The sequence below is a fragment of the Ornithorhynchus anatinus genome, chromosome 17 (genome assembly GCF_004115215.2).
Source record: "Ornithorhynchus anatinus isolate Pmale09 chromosome 17, mOrnAna1.pri.v4, whole genome shotgun sequence".
Lineage (NCBI taxonomy): Eukaryota > Metazoa > Chordata > Mammalia > Monotremata > Ornithorhynchidae > Ornithorhynchus > Ornithorhynchus anatinus.
The window spans coordinates 35700919-35712982 of record NC_041744.1 but is presented as its reverse complement, the minus strand read 5'-3'; the positions used below and the strand labels follow the sequence as shown (position 1 = coordinate 35712982).

The following is a 12064-nucleotide window of genomic DNA, read 5'->3' as shown; positions in this document are numbered from 1 at the left end:
AAGAAGCTGCATTTGGAATGCTTCATTCCTGCATCCTCGGCTGCTTGGAGACTTAAGCCATTGAACATGCACCTGCACAGCAAATTGGCAAGGCAGACACTTACTGTGAAGAATCAGTTGTTGTGAATGGCTAATTGGTTACAGGTGCAGTGAATTAACCATCTGCTAGAGAGCCAGACAGGATGAAAGGCAGAGGAAAACCCCTTCCTCTCTTCCCCTTTCAGAATTGCTCTTGATGGAGGATTTCAAAAAGAAGTGCTGCTCCCAGAATTCTAGGAGAACTTTGTGTCAGAAAGTTGTGGAGTGGAAATGAGGTGTCAACTGGATGCATGGAGCGTAGCTCTATGGAGTCTATGCGTGTCTGACAATAATAGGTATGGATCCTGTCCCAAGTGTTGGATGTGACTGTGCTTGGGAAGAGTAAGCTCTTTCCTGAGCACCACATGTCCTAGTGGGTAGAAAGAGTAGGGGTTTGGGACTCGGAAGACCTGGCTTCTAATCCTTTCTCTGCCACTAACCCGTAGTGGGACGTTGGGTAATTCACTTCATTTTTCTGGGCCTCTATCCTCAGTGGTAAAATGAGGATAAAATACTTTCCTCTTTGACTGTGAGCTCAGTGTGGGAGAGGGACTGTGTCTGACCTAATTATCCTAGCACTAAACACAGTGCTTGGCACAGAGTAAATGCTTAATAGATATCTCAAATAGTATTTTCATTATGCCTAGATGATTAGTCTGTTGCTGTGGACTCACAGCAGCCCACGGTTTGAAACTTCTCTGCTATGTTCTGCCCTCCTTGTTTATGTTTACCTCATTTCAGATCACCTTAAAGTTGCTGTTTGGATATCTTGCCGTTATCCATTCTCCTCCCGTGTCCCACTCAGATAATGTGTGAATTGACAAGCATCAGTGCTGGTGGACTGGTAGTGAAGTATCCCTTTTTCTTTTAATATGGTTAACAGGTGATGGTATTAGAATTTCTTGAGAGGTCACATTTGCTTTCTTTTTTGATTCACTTTTAGAGGTTCAGAAACCAAAGTATAAAGATTGATGCTTCGTTGCCACTGTGTTCCATCTGCGAGTATCCTAAAACTCATGTTTGCCTTTTTCATAGTTTTCTCTACTTAATCTAGCCATGGATTATTGGATAGTTCACTGTCTAGGTAGCAGAAGGAGATGACAAGATGAAGCAGAGCTGCTGAAGACCAGCTATTACCAGACCAGCAGGTAATCTCAGTTTTCTTTAGATAAATTGTTTGATCTGGCATAAAGACGATAGCGTTGTTGATTATGAACTCATGTTTTGATACTCCCACTGAGAGCTGTTTAATTGTTTACGCCTAACTTGTCCAATCCTCAACCCACCCAGCTCATAGTAACCAGAAGTATGTGAATGATCATTTTATGTAGAAGTGAATCCTTCCTGCACTGGTATGAACAGTTCTCCCATAAAGCAAGGTCGTTCTTTTGAAGAAATGTTACAGAACTCACAAATTGGCATCCTGTACATTTGCCAAACCATATCTTCTGATACCACATGGCATCTTACTCAGTGTCTGAAGAATGTTCCATAATTTTCTATTCTCATTCTACTCAAAACATATAATGAAAGAATATTTTACAGGATAATCAATCGTATTGAGCATGTACTTTGTGCAGAATATTGTAGTAGGTGCTTGGGAGAATACAGTATAACAGAGAGAAGCAGCATGGCTCAGTGGAAAAGAGCATGGACTGGGGAGTCAGAGATCATGGTTTCAAATCCCATGTCTGCCACTTGTCAGCTGTGTGACTTTGGGCAAGTCACTTAACTTTTCTGTGCCTCAGTTACCTCATCAGTAAAATGGGCATTAGACTGTGAACCCCACATGGGACAACGTGATCATATCCTCCCCAGCACTTAGAACAGCTTTTTGCACATAGCAAGCACTTAACAAATGCCATCATTGTTATTATTTAGACTCATTCCTTGCTCACAGCCCAGAGGGGGAACAGACATTAATATAAAATAAATTACAGATGTGCTGAGGGTCTGAAGGAGGGGTGAATAAAAGATTCAAGTCCGAATTCAAGGGCGACCCTGAAGGGAATAGGAGAAAAAGAAATGAAGGCCTAGTCAAGGAAGATCTCTTGAAGGAGATGTGCCTTCAATAAGACTTTAAAGATGGGGAGAGTTGATTGATAAAAAGAGGGAGGGTATTCTAGGCCAGAGGTAGAGACATGTGATTGTATTCATTACTCTTTCTTACTCTTCTCCAACTATCATGTGTTTTTCTTCTTTGCCTATCTAAACTTTTGCAGAATCAAAAGACTTGGTTTTGCAGGCTTTTACTAATTTAATTTTATTTATCTTTGGAGTTTTAATCAAGTCATTTTTTATTACAATTTGTATGCCAATGATATTCAAAAACAAGACAGGTCCCTTCCTGAGTGTTCAGCTGAGGTGAGGAATCATATTTCTAATTATGTAACAGCTGTTTCCTTCTGGATGTGTCAGAATTTCCTGGCTTTAAGTAGGGACAAAATGAAGAACCTGTTAACTGGGAAATGACTATCTGTGTTCTATTCTTGGGTTGTATATGATGGAGGCTAATTCAATTGGATGGTACTACCTTGCTTTTGATTATCTTTCCTTTTCACACCAGTCTCAATCAACTTTTTTTTTTCAATATTATGACCGTGCTATCAATTTCCTTGATGTTTAATAGTTCCGGTTGACTTCAGCTATTCCCCCTTCAATTTACCACAAGGAACTGCTCATTACAATAATTATCATAGTATATGGTATTTGTTAAGCACTGGTCATGTTCTGGGGTAATTAAAAAATAATCAACCAGGTACGGTCTCTGCCTCACAAGTGGCTCACCTTGCAAGTAGAGGAAGACAATTCATAGAACAATAAGCGCATTTTTAAACTTTCTACAGTCAAAATTCACAAGTTAAGTATAGACTGACTTCCAGAGGAATTGAGAAGCAGCATAACAGTAGAAAGAGCCCAGGCCTGGAAGTCAGAAGGATCTGCCTTCCATGGCTCTGCCACTTTTCTGCTATTGAACAAGTCACTTCACCTTTCTGTGCTTCAGTTTCCTCATCTGTAAAATGGGGCTTTAAAACCTGTTCTTCTCCCAACTAAGACTGTGAGCCCCATGTGGACCAGGACTGTGTCCAGTGTGACTTACATTCGTTCATTCATACTTATTGAATGCGTACTGTGTGCAGAGCCCTGTACTAAGTGCTTGGAAAGTACAATTCAGCAACAGAGGCAATGCCTGTTCCTCACAGGCCACCCCAGCAATTAGAACAGGATGAATTCACCCCTTCTTGGTGGATATACCTAGTTTAATCTTGTCATAATAATGGTGGTATTTGTTAAGCTCTTACTCTGTGCTCAGCACTGTTCTAAGCACTGGGGTGGATACAAGGTGATCAGGTTGTCCCACATGGGGCTCACAGTCTTAATCCCCATTTTACAGATGAGGGAACTGAGTCGAAGGGAAGTGAAGTGGTAAAATGCCCAAAGACACACAGCTGACAAGTGGCAGAGACAGGATTGGAACCCAAAACCTCTGACTCCCAAGCTCCTGCCACTAAGCCACGCTGCTTCTCTTGTCATCAGATTATGCTACCTAGACAGTACACTGTCTAATAATGCATGGCTACACTGAGTAGAGAAAACAATCAAAAAGGCAAGCATGACTTTTAGGGTATTAGCAGGTAGGACATAGTTTGAACTTTAAACTTGTTTCTAGTCTGTAAACTTGTTGTTGGCAAGGAATGTGTCCGTCAACTCTGCCGTAGTACACACTTCCATACATGTAGTACAGTGCTCTGCACTCAGTAAGTGCTCAATAAATATCACTGATTGAGTGAAGACTATTGTCTCAGAGCCCATTTCTTTCTGGGTAAAGGAGAGAGCTAACATAGTCATCTAGACAGTTCGGGCAAACACTATTGAGGAAAATGTGGACTTGATTGGTATGATTCTAATAGTCTATCTACATTGAGTAAATGGCCAAGATAATAGCTCAATCCTCCATTTACCAATATAAATCTAGTCAATCACAGAATTTGGCTTTTGCCATTCCTCCTGGCCCTTGGGAGCTGTAGGAATCAAGGTCAGGACTCTTCTGCTTCACTGAGCATGTCCAGTGCTAATGATGGGTCTTTGGCTGGCTTCAGGACACTGGAGATTTCATTAAATATTTCAAAAATTGTACTTGTTTACCCCCATTTCAACCTGGAAAAAAATGCACTGAAATGAAACATCTCATTTCAAACCTATCCTGAGGCAGAAGGAGACACTGATACATAACCACGATTTAAGCAAAATGAAACTAAATGCATTTTAAATTAGAAAAGGCACATTTTGATTTTATGACTGTGTTTCCCTGAAAGGCCAAATTCTCTCCTTGAATATCTATGTCCAACCATGCTATCTGTGTCCAACCACTGTTGAAGGTGTTAAGAACTGTACAAACAGCTGAATATTATTTTAGTTAGGAGCCTTAAATTGAATATATCTCAGCCACCCAGATAAAGCTACTGAGCTTCTGTGTTGTTGCAACTCTTACTGAAGGTGGATTGTTCGGGTGAACCCTAGATGAAAATGGCCTTTTTGCTTTGTGTTCTTTAGCATGTGGATGATTTTCTGTCCCTGTGTTCTAACTTGGCACTAAAAAACAAAGCGATTCCTTTCAAAATTAAGAAATTGGATTGAATGGTCTGATAGAGAAACAATGGATTCTAGTTTAGACACAGCATGGTCTAGTGGAAGGGGCACAGGCTTTAGAGTCGAAGGACCTGTTGGGTCACCTGGGGTAGCTTGGTGTCTGCATTTGGCCCTGATGATAATTGCGATGATAATAAATGTGGTATTTAAGTGCTTACTATCAATTGATCAAGAGCATTTATTGCATGCTGACGGGGTGCAGACTCTGAACTAAGTCCCTGGGAAATTATAACACAGCAGAGTCGGTAGGCACAATAATAATATTAATAATAATTGGCATTTGTTAAGCACTTAATATGTAAGCAGACACTGGACTAGCCCTGGGGTGGATACAAGCAAGTAGAGTTGGACACAGTTCCTGTCACCATGGGGCACAGTCTCAATCCCCATTATACAGATGAGGTATCCGAGGCATAGTGAAGTGACTTGCCCAAAGTCACGAGGCAGACAAGTGGGGGAGCTGGGGTTAGGTCCTCTGACCCATCTTCAAAAAATTGCATTTAAGAGCTTACTCTGTGTTAAACGTAGTTATAAGCGCTGGGGCAGGTACAAGAAAATTAGGTTAGACACAGTCCCTGTCTTGTATGGGGCTCACAGCCTAGGTAGGAGGGAGAACAGTTATCTCCATTTTACAGTTGAGCAAACAGGCACAGAGATGTTAGGTAACTTGCCCAAGGTCACACAGCAGACAAGTGGCAGAGCAGGGATTAGAACCCAGGGCCTTCTGACTCCCAGGCTCGGCTCTATCCGTTAGGCCATGCTACTTCTCCAAGCTCTTTGATTAGATTTTATATTCCTGCATTCGAGGTCTGGCCTAAGCCAACCGAGACAGAGGGGAGTCTGTTTAAACAGGAGACACGAGGACCTCCCCGAGTCGCCCTGTTCAGGAGCTAGCAGTGCTTTCTATCTCGGAAACTCTTTCCTTATTTTCAACCCAGGGTAACGTAGGTTAAGATTTGCTTGCCAGACAAGTGGATGCAAATGTTAGACAAGGATAAAGTTACTGGGAAAGCAGCATGGTCCGGTGGACAGAGCCCAGTCGTCGGATTCAGGAGCCCGAGGTTCTAATCCTGCATATGCCACTTGTGTGACCTTGGGCAAGTCATTTAACTTCTCCGTGTCAGAGTTCCTTTATCTGTAAAATAGGGATTAAATCCCAGCTCTCTGCTTCCCTTAGATGACGATCCTCACGTTGGTCAGGATCTGATGATCTTTTATCTAACCCAGCACTTAGCACAGTGCTTGACAGCAGGTGCTTAATAAATCTCATCACTGTTTTTGCTCAGGAATAGATTGCATACGACTTGGGGATCCATCTGCATTTCTCAACTTAAAAAGTCCAGGGAATACACAGTGTCTTGACTGGAAGTGGATTCCAGGTGTGAGCAAGCGTGACTGGGGTGACGGTATTCTTAGAGATCTTCGAGGTGCCCATCATGAGCAGCGTGGCTCAGTGGAAAGAGCGTGGGCTTTGGAGTCAGAGGTCATGAGTTTGAATCCCAGCTCTGTCACTTGTCAGCTGTGTGACTGTGGGCAAGTCACTTAACTTCTCTGTGCCTCAGTTACCTCATCTGTAAAATGGGGATTAAGATTGTGAGCCCCACGTGGGACAACCTGATTCCCCTGTGTCTACCCCGGCACTTAGAACAGTGCTCTGCACATAGTAAGTGCTTAACAAATACCAACATTATTATTATTATTATTATCTGTATTGCAGGCTTTGGTTAGTCACCTGCCTGGAGACGGGGGGATGCAACAATTTATTTTTTTATGTTATTCGTTAAACACTCTATACTGGGCACTTTTCTAAGAGGTGGGGTAGATACAAGTTCATCTGTTTGGACCCGGTCCCTGTCTCCCATGGGGCTCACATTCTTAATCCCCATTTTACAGATGAGATAGCTGAGGCGTAGAGAAGTGAAGTGACTTTTCCAAGGTCACATAGCAGACAAGTGGCAGAGCTGGGATTGAAACCCAGGTCCCTCTGAGTCGCGAGCCCGTGCTCTACGTCCTAGGCCATGCTGCAAATTCCCTCAGAGGTTCTCTCCAGCTTCATCATGTGGCTTCTCTCTTCACCCAGCACCTCTTTCTACTGTGAGAAGCATTGCGTTAGTTAGTCATCTGCTTGGAGGCAGAGGAATAGAGCAAGATGATCTATGAGCTTTTCTCCAGCTTCATCCTGTGGCCTCTCTCTCCCCACAAGACCCCCCGGATTTCCTCCACAGGTCCTATTGCGGAGAAGCGTCGATAGAGTAGGAAAATAATTCTACAGAAGTCGTTCCAGTGGGAGACAGTTGACAAAATAAATATACAAAGATCCACCTGTCATGAGAATATGCAACTGAAGATGGCAAGGGCCCAGCTGAAGCAAAATCTCAAAGTTAATCTGGTTTTCTCATGCATTTTCTGCATCTCACATGAGGATTCCCTGTTCCTAAGGAGTTTCCATGCAGGAAGGGACCTGCTGGCTTTGTCACAGGGCCAGCTATTTTTTTCCCCATTTAATCATTCTGTTACTCATTACTTTCAAAACGCCAACAGGCCTTGGGCGCATAAGTCACGGCGCAGCACCGGTTTCATCGAATCAGACTGCAGCATGCAATTTGGAAAAGCTAAATAGTGCAGTAAAGGATGTGATTATTCAATTAAAAAATGGTGATTTAAGATGCTTGGTGGCACTGCAGTCTTTCTGTTTGTCAGGTACAGTTGAGCATTTTAAATGGCTGAGGACACTTCTAGGCCTTTGAAAGGGTAGGGGAACATTTTGGTCTACAACAAATATTGCCTACTTACTGTAATCTGTTTGGCAGCAGCTTACCTGATACCTTATGTGGAGAAGCAGTGTTCCTAGTCAGGAGAGTCAGGTTCCAGTCCAGGCTCTGCCACTATCTGCTCTGTAACCTTAAATTTCCCATGCCTCAGTTTCCACAGCAGTAAAATGGGGATTAGATGCCCATTCTTTCCTGCTTAGATTGTGAGCCCCTTCTGGGACAGGGACTGAATCTCATCTGATTTTTCTCATATCCCCCCGCCCCCCGCCCCAGTGCTTAGTTCAGTGCTTGGCACCAAGTAAGTGCTTAACAAATTACCACAATTACTATTATTTCTCTCTGTCCTCCATCTCTGAGCCTCTTCCAACCTCTTTCTAAGCCTGAAGGGTTGCTCACTCACTACTCAAGCTCGTTGTGGGCAGGGAAAGCATCAACCAACTCTGTTGTTACAATAATAATAATAATGTTGTTATTTGTTAAGTGCTTACTATATGCAGGGCACTGTTCTAAAGTCAAAATGGGATGGGTATTTGGCTCAGAGCCGCTGCTGCCAAGACCTATGGGAATTTATGTTCTTAATAATAATGATGGTATTTGTTAGGCCCTTACTATGTGCCAAGCACTCTTCTAAGAGCTGGAGTAGATACAAGGTAATCAGGTAGCCCCATGTGGGGCTCACAGTCTTAATCCCCATTTTACAGATGAGGTAACGGAGGCACAGAGAAGTTAGGTGACTAGCGCCAGGTCACACAGCTGATGAGTGGCGGAGCGGAGATTAGAACCCACAACTTCTGACCCCCAAGCCCCTGCTCTTTCCAGTAAACCGTGCTGTTTCTCCTGTTCATTATGTGCAGGGAAAGTGTCTGCTCATTCTATTGTACTCTCCCAAGTGCTTACTACAGTACCCTGCACAGAGTAAGTGCTCCGTAAATACCATTGATTGATTGAACTGTGATCCCCTTGTGAGTTGTGTCTGGAACTATGTTCAGTCGGAATATATTATACATACCCCTGCACCCGGCATAATGATTGATACATAGTAAGAGCTTAATACAGGTCATTCAATTGTATTTATTGAACGCTCACTGTGTGCAGAGCACTGTACTAAGTGCTTGGGAAGTACAGTCATGGCTCAGTGGAAAGAGCACGGGCTTTGGAGTCAGAGGTCATGGGTCTGAATCCCGGCTCTGCCACTTAGCTGTGTGACTGTGGGCAAGTCACTTAAAACTTCTCTGGGCCTCAGTTACCTCATCTGTAAAATGGGGATGAAGACTGTGAGCCCCAAGTGGGACAACCTGATTCCCCTGTGTCTACCCCAGCGCTTAGAACAGTGCTCTGCACATAGTAAGCGCTTAACAAATACCAACATTATTAATTCGGCAACAGATAGAGACAATCCCTACCTAACAACGGGCTCACAGTCTAGAAGAGGGAGACAGACACCAAAACAAGTAGACAGGCATCACTAACATCACTACAGTTATGATCATGAAAGTAATTATGGTTATGTGCTTACTGTGTGCCAAGCACTCTACTAAGAGCTGGGGTAAGTACAAGGTAATTAAGTTGGACACAGTCCCTGTCCCCTATGGGGCTCACAGTCTTAATCCCCATTTTACAGATCAGGTAACTGAGGGGCAGAGAAGTGAAATGAATTGCCCAAGGTGTCAAAGCAGACAAGTGGCAAAGTCAGGATTAGAATCCAGGTCCTTCTGACGCCCAGGCTATATCCATTGGACCACACTGCTTCATGATTAGGATGCAGATGTACCCATTGGGTAAGACACCAGCAGTTTCCATTTCTTTTGTGGACTTGGCCTGGAATCTCCAAGCGTGTGGCTTAATTCTTCCAATAAGTTATCGTCAGACTTCTGGGCAGCACCCAGAAGGTCATAGAAAATGAAATGAAAGACATTAATTTGTCACTTAATACCTTGTGAGCTCAGGGCTCTCCATTTTAGGAAGGGCACAGTAGCAGGGAGGAAGGCAGAGAAAAGGGCAAAGAGATAATCAGTGTAGAGGACCCATTTCTGTATGAGGAAAGCGAGAAAAGATTAGGACTCATCAATGTTATAATAATAATAATATATATAGTTCATCATACTATAATACTGTTATTAATGTAATTATATTATCAAGTTGGTATATTACATAATATTGCTAGGATATGTGATTATTGATATATAATGGTAATAAACAATAAACGCAATTTGTAGAGTGCAGTTTTTTCAGAGTACTTAAACAATATTTTTATTCTAACTATGGATTTTTAGACATATAGTTTTTGCATGTGTTGTTCTGTCTTTTAATTTTAGCTTCATCTTTCCTTATGTGCCTGACACTCACCCTTTCCCCATCTCAGCATGGTCTAGTGGTTAGAGCGTGGGCCTGGGAGTCGGAAGGACCTGGATTCTAATCCTGGATCCGCCACTTGTCTGCTGTGTGACCTTGGGCAAGCACTTTCTTTCTCTGGGCCCCAGTTACCTCATTTGGAAAACGGAGAAGACTATGAGCCGCGTGTGGAACGGGGACGGTGTCCCACCGTATTTGCTTATATCTACCCCAGTACTTAATACAGTGCTTGGCACAGAGTAAGTGCTTAACAAATACCACTATCTTTATCCCTCTACGCTGTAAACTCTCTATGGGCAAGGAATGTGTCTCTGATATTGTTCTATCCTTCTCTCCCAAGCACTTAATACGGTGCCCTGCACACAGTATGCACTCAAATACAAATGCCTGGCTGACTTAGATTGTGAGCCCGTTGAGGGTCAAGGCAACGTGGTCTAAACGTTAACGGGCTTTAGAGTCAGATGTGGGTTCTAATCCTGGCTCTGCCACCGGTCTGCTTTGCAACCTTGGGCAAGTCACTAAACTTCTCTGGGCCTCATTTACCTCATCTATAAAATGGGGATTAAGACTGTGAGCCCCATGTGGGACAGGGACTGTGCCCAACCTGATTACCTAGTATCTGACCCAGTGCTTGGCACTTAGTAAGCATTTAACAAATACCATGATCTGTGTAGTTCTCTCCCAAAAGTTGGTGAAGTAATTAGACGGTAAGCCCGTCGATTAGACTGTAAGCCCGTCAAAGGGCAGGGACTGTCTCTATCTGTTGCCGACTTGTTCATTCCAAGCGCTTAGTACAGTGCTCTGCACATAGTAAGCGCTCAATAAATACTATTGAATGAATGAATGAATTTTACACAGAGTGAGCACTTAATATATGTCACTACTACTATTTCTAGTACCATGATTGCATGTACAGGACCATCTAAAATGCTGCATACATGTTCTTGGTCTTGTGGCTATCTGCAGAGCCCTGGATTTCTTCCACTTTGGCATCCCACCACCTGTTACATATTTCTTAACTTGCTCTTAATGTCAGGACGTACGTTTCTGTAAATCTCACTCCTGTTAGAGTTCTGAAGTTCTACAGGGTGCTTTTTGAGGCAGCGGGTGTTTTGCTGCAGGTAGACTTTTTGTCTCCAGTGTTACTAATACTGCTCGGATGAACTTATCTGGATTACAGATGTTAAAACCCAACCACTGATCCCCTCAAGAGTACAAATATCTCTTCTCTGGGAGACCTCTCTACCTGTCCTTTGTAAATTTTCCTGATAAAAACATTATAGAGTGAACTAATACTTCAGAAGAGTAGAACTCCACCATCATCAGGTACAATGTCTGCCAAAATAGTACAGGAACTTTGACTTTGATAGATCTGGGTTCCAATCCCAACTTTGTCACTAGCCTGCTGTGTAACCTTGTACCAGACACTTACCCTCTCTGTCTCAGTTTTTCTCCTCTGTGAAATGACGGTAAAACCGATTCATTCCCTCTCTCCTTTGAGCTCCAAGGAGGACAGAAACAGGTTAAATTGGAAAATACTGTATGTACCCCAGTGCATAGTTCAATGCTTGGGACATTTCAGGTTCTTAATAAATTCCCTGTCCCAAATGGGGCTCCCAGGCTGAGTAGGAGCAAGAACAGATATTGACTCCCATTTTACAGATAAAGAAACTGAGGCACAGAAAATTTAATTTGCCCAAGGTCACAGCAGACAAGAGCTGGGATTAGAACCCAAGTCTTCTGGCTCTCTCCACTAGGCTAGACTGCTCCCTCATCGAGACTCTAATCAGTCCTAATGCGTTAAACCATGTAACATGTCACTTCAAATCATTCATTTGTAAAATGATCAATTGGCCAATGCTAAGTACACAGAAAACTTTCATCCTTCAAACTTTCTGCATGCCCAGGGTACATAGAGAGACTATAATGGTCACAGTGCAATCTCATAGTACAGAAGAGTTTAATTTCTCTGTCCCCAAAACCGTCTAACTCTGTGGGCAAACATTGCTAATTTCAATTTAGGATGGTTTCCAAAATCCCAGCCAAAGTGTTCCCAGAAATCAGTGGACATTGCCCCTTTGAATTAGCCAGATGTGATCTACCTCAACTGTGTAGTCGTTGAGGCGAACAGGGCACCTCTCTTGGCATATCTTTGAAATTTTTGCTCAGTGCCATAACCGTCCCAGGTGAACAGGGTAGAAATCCGCACATGG

General features: G+C 43.0%; 1 long non-coding RNA gene across 1 annotated transcript in view; it reads left to right on the top strand.

Moving 5' to 3' along the window:
- The first annotated feature begins 833 nt into the window (after positions 1-833).
- Positions 834-12064, top strand: part of LOC120638934 — a 47695-nt gene continuing 36464 nt past the window's right edge. Inside the window, exon 1 of the long non-coding RNA XR_005660989.1 lies at positions 834-1226. This is a non-coding gene — a long non-coding RNA (uncharacterized LOC120638934). The remainder of the gene's footprint in view (positions 1227-12064) is intronic.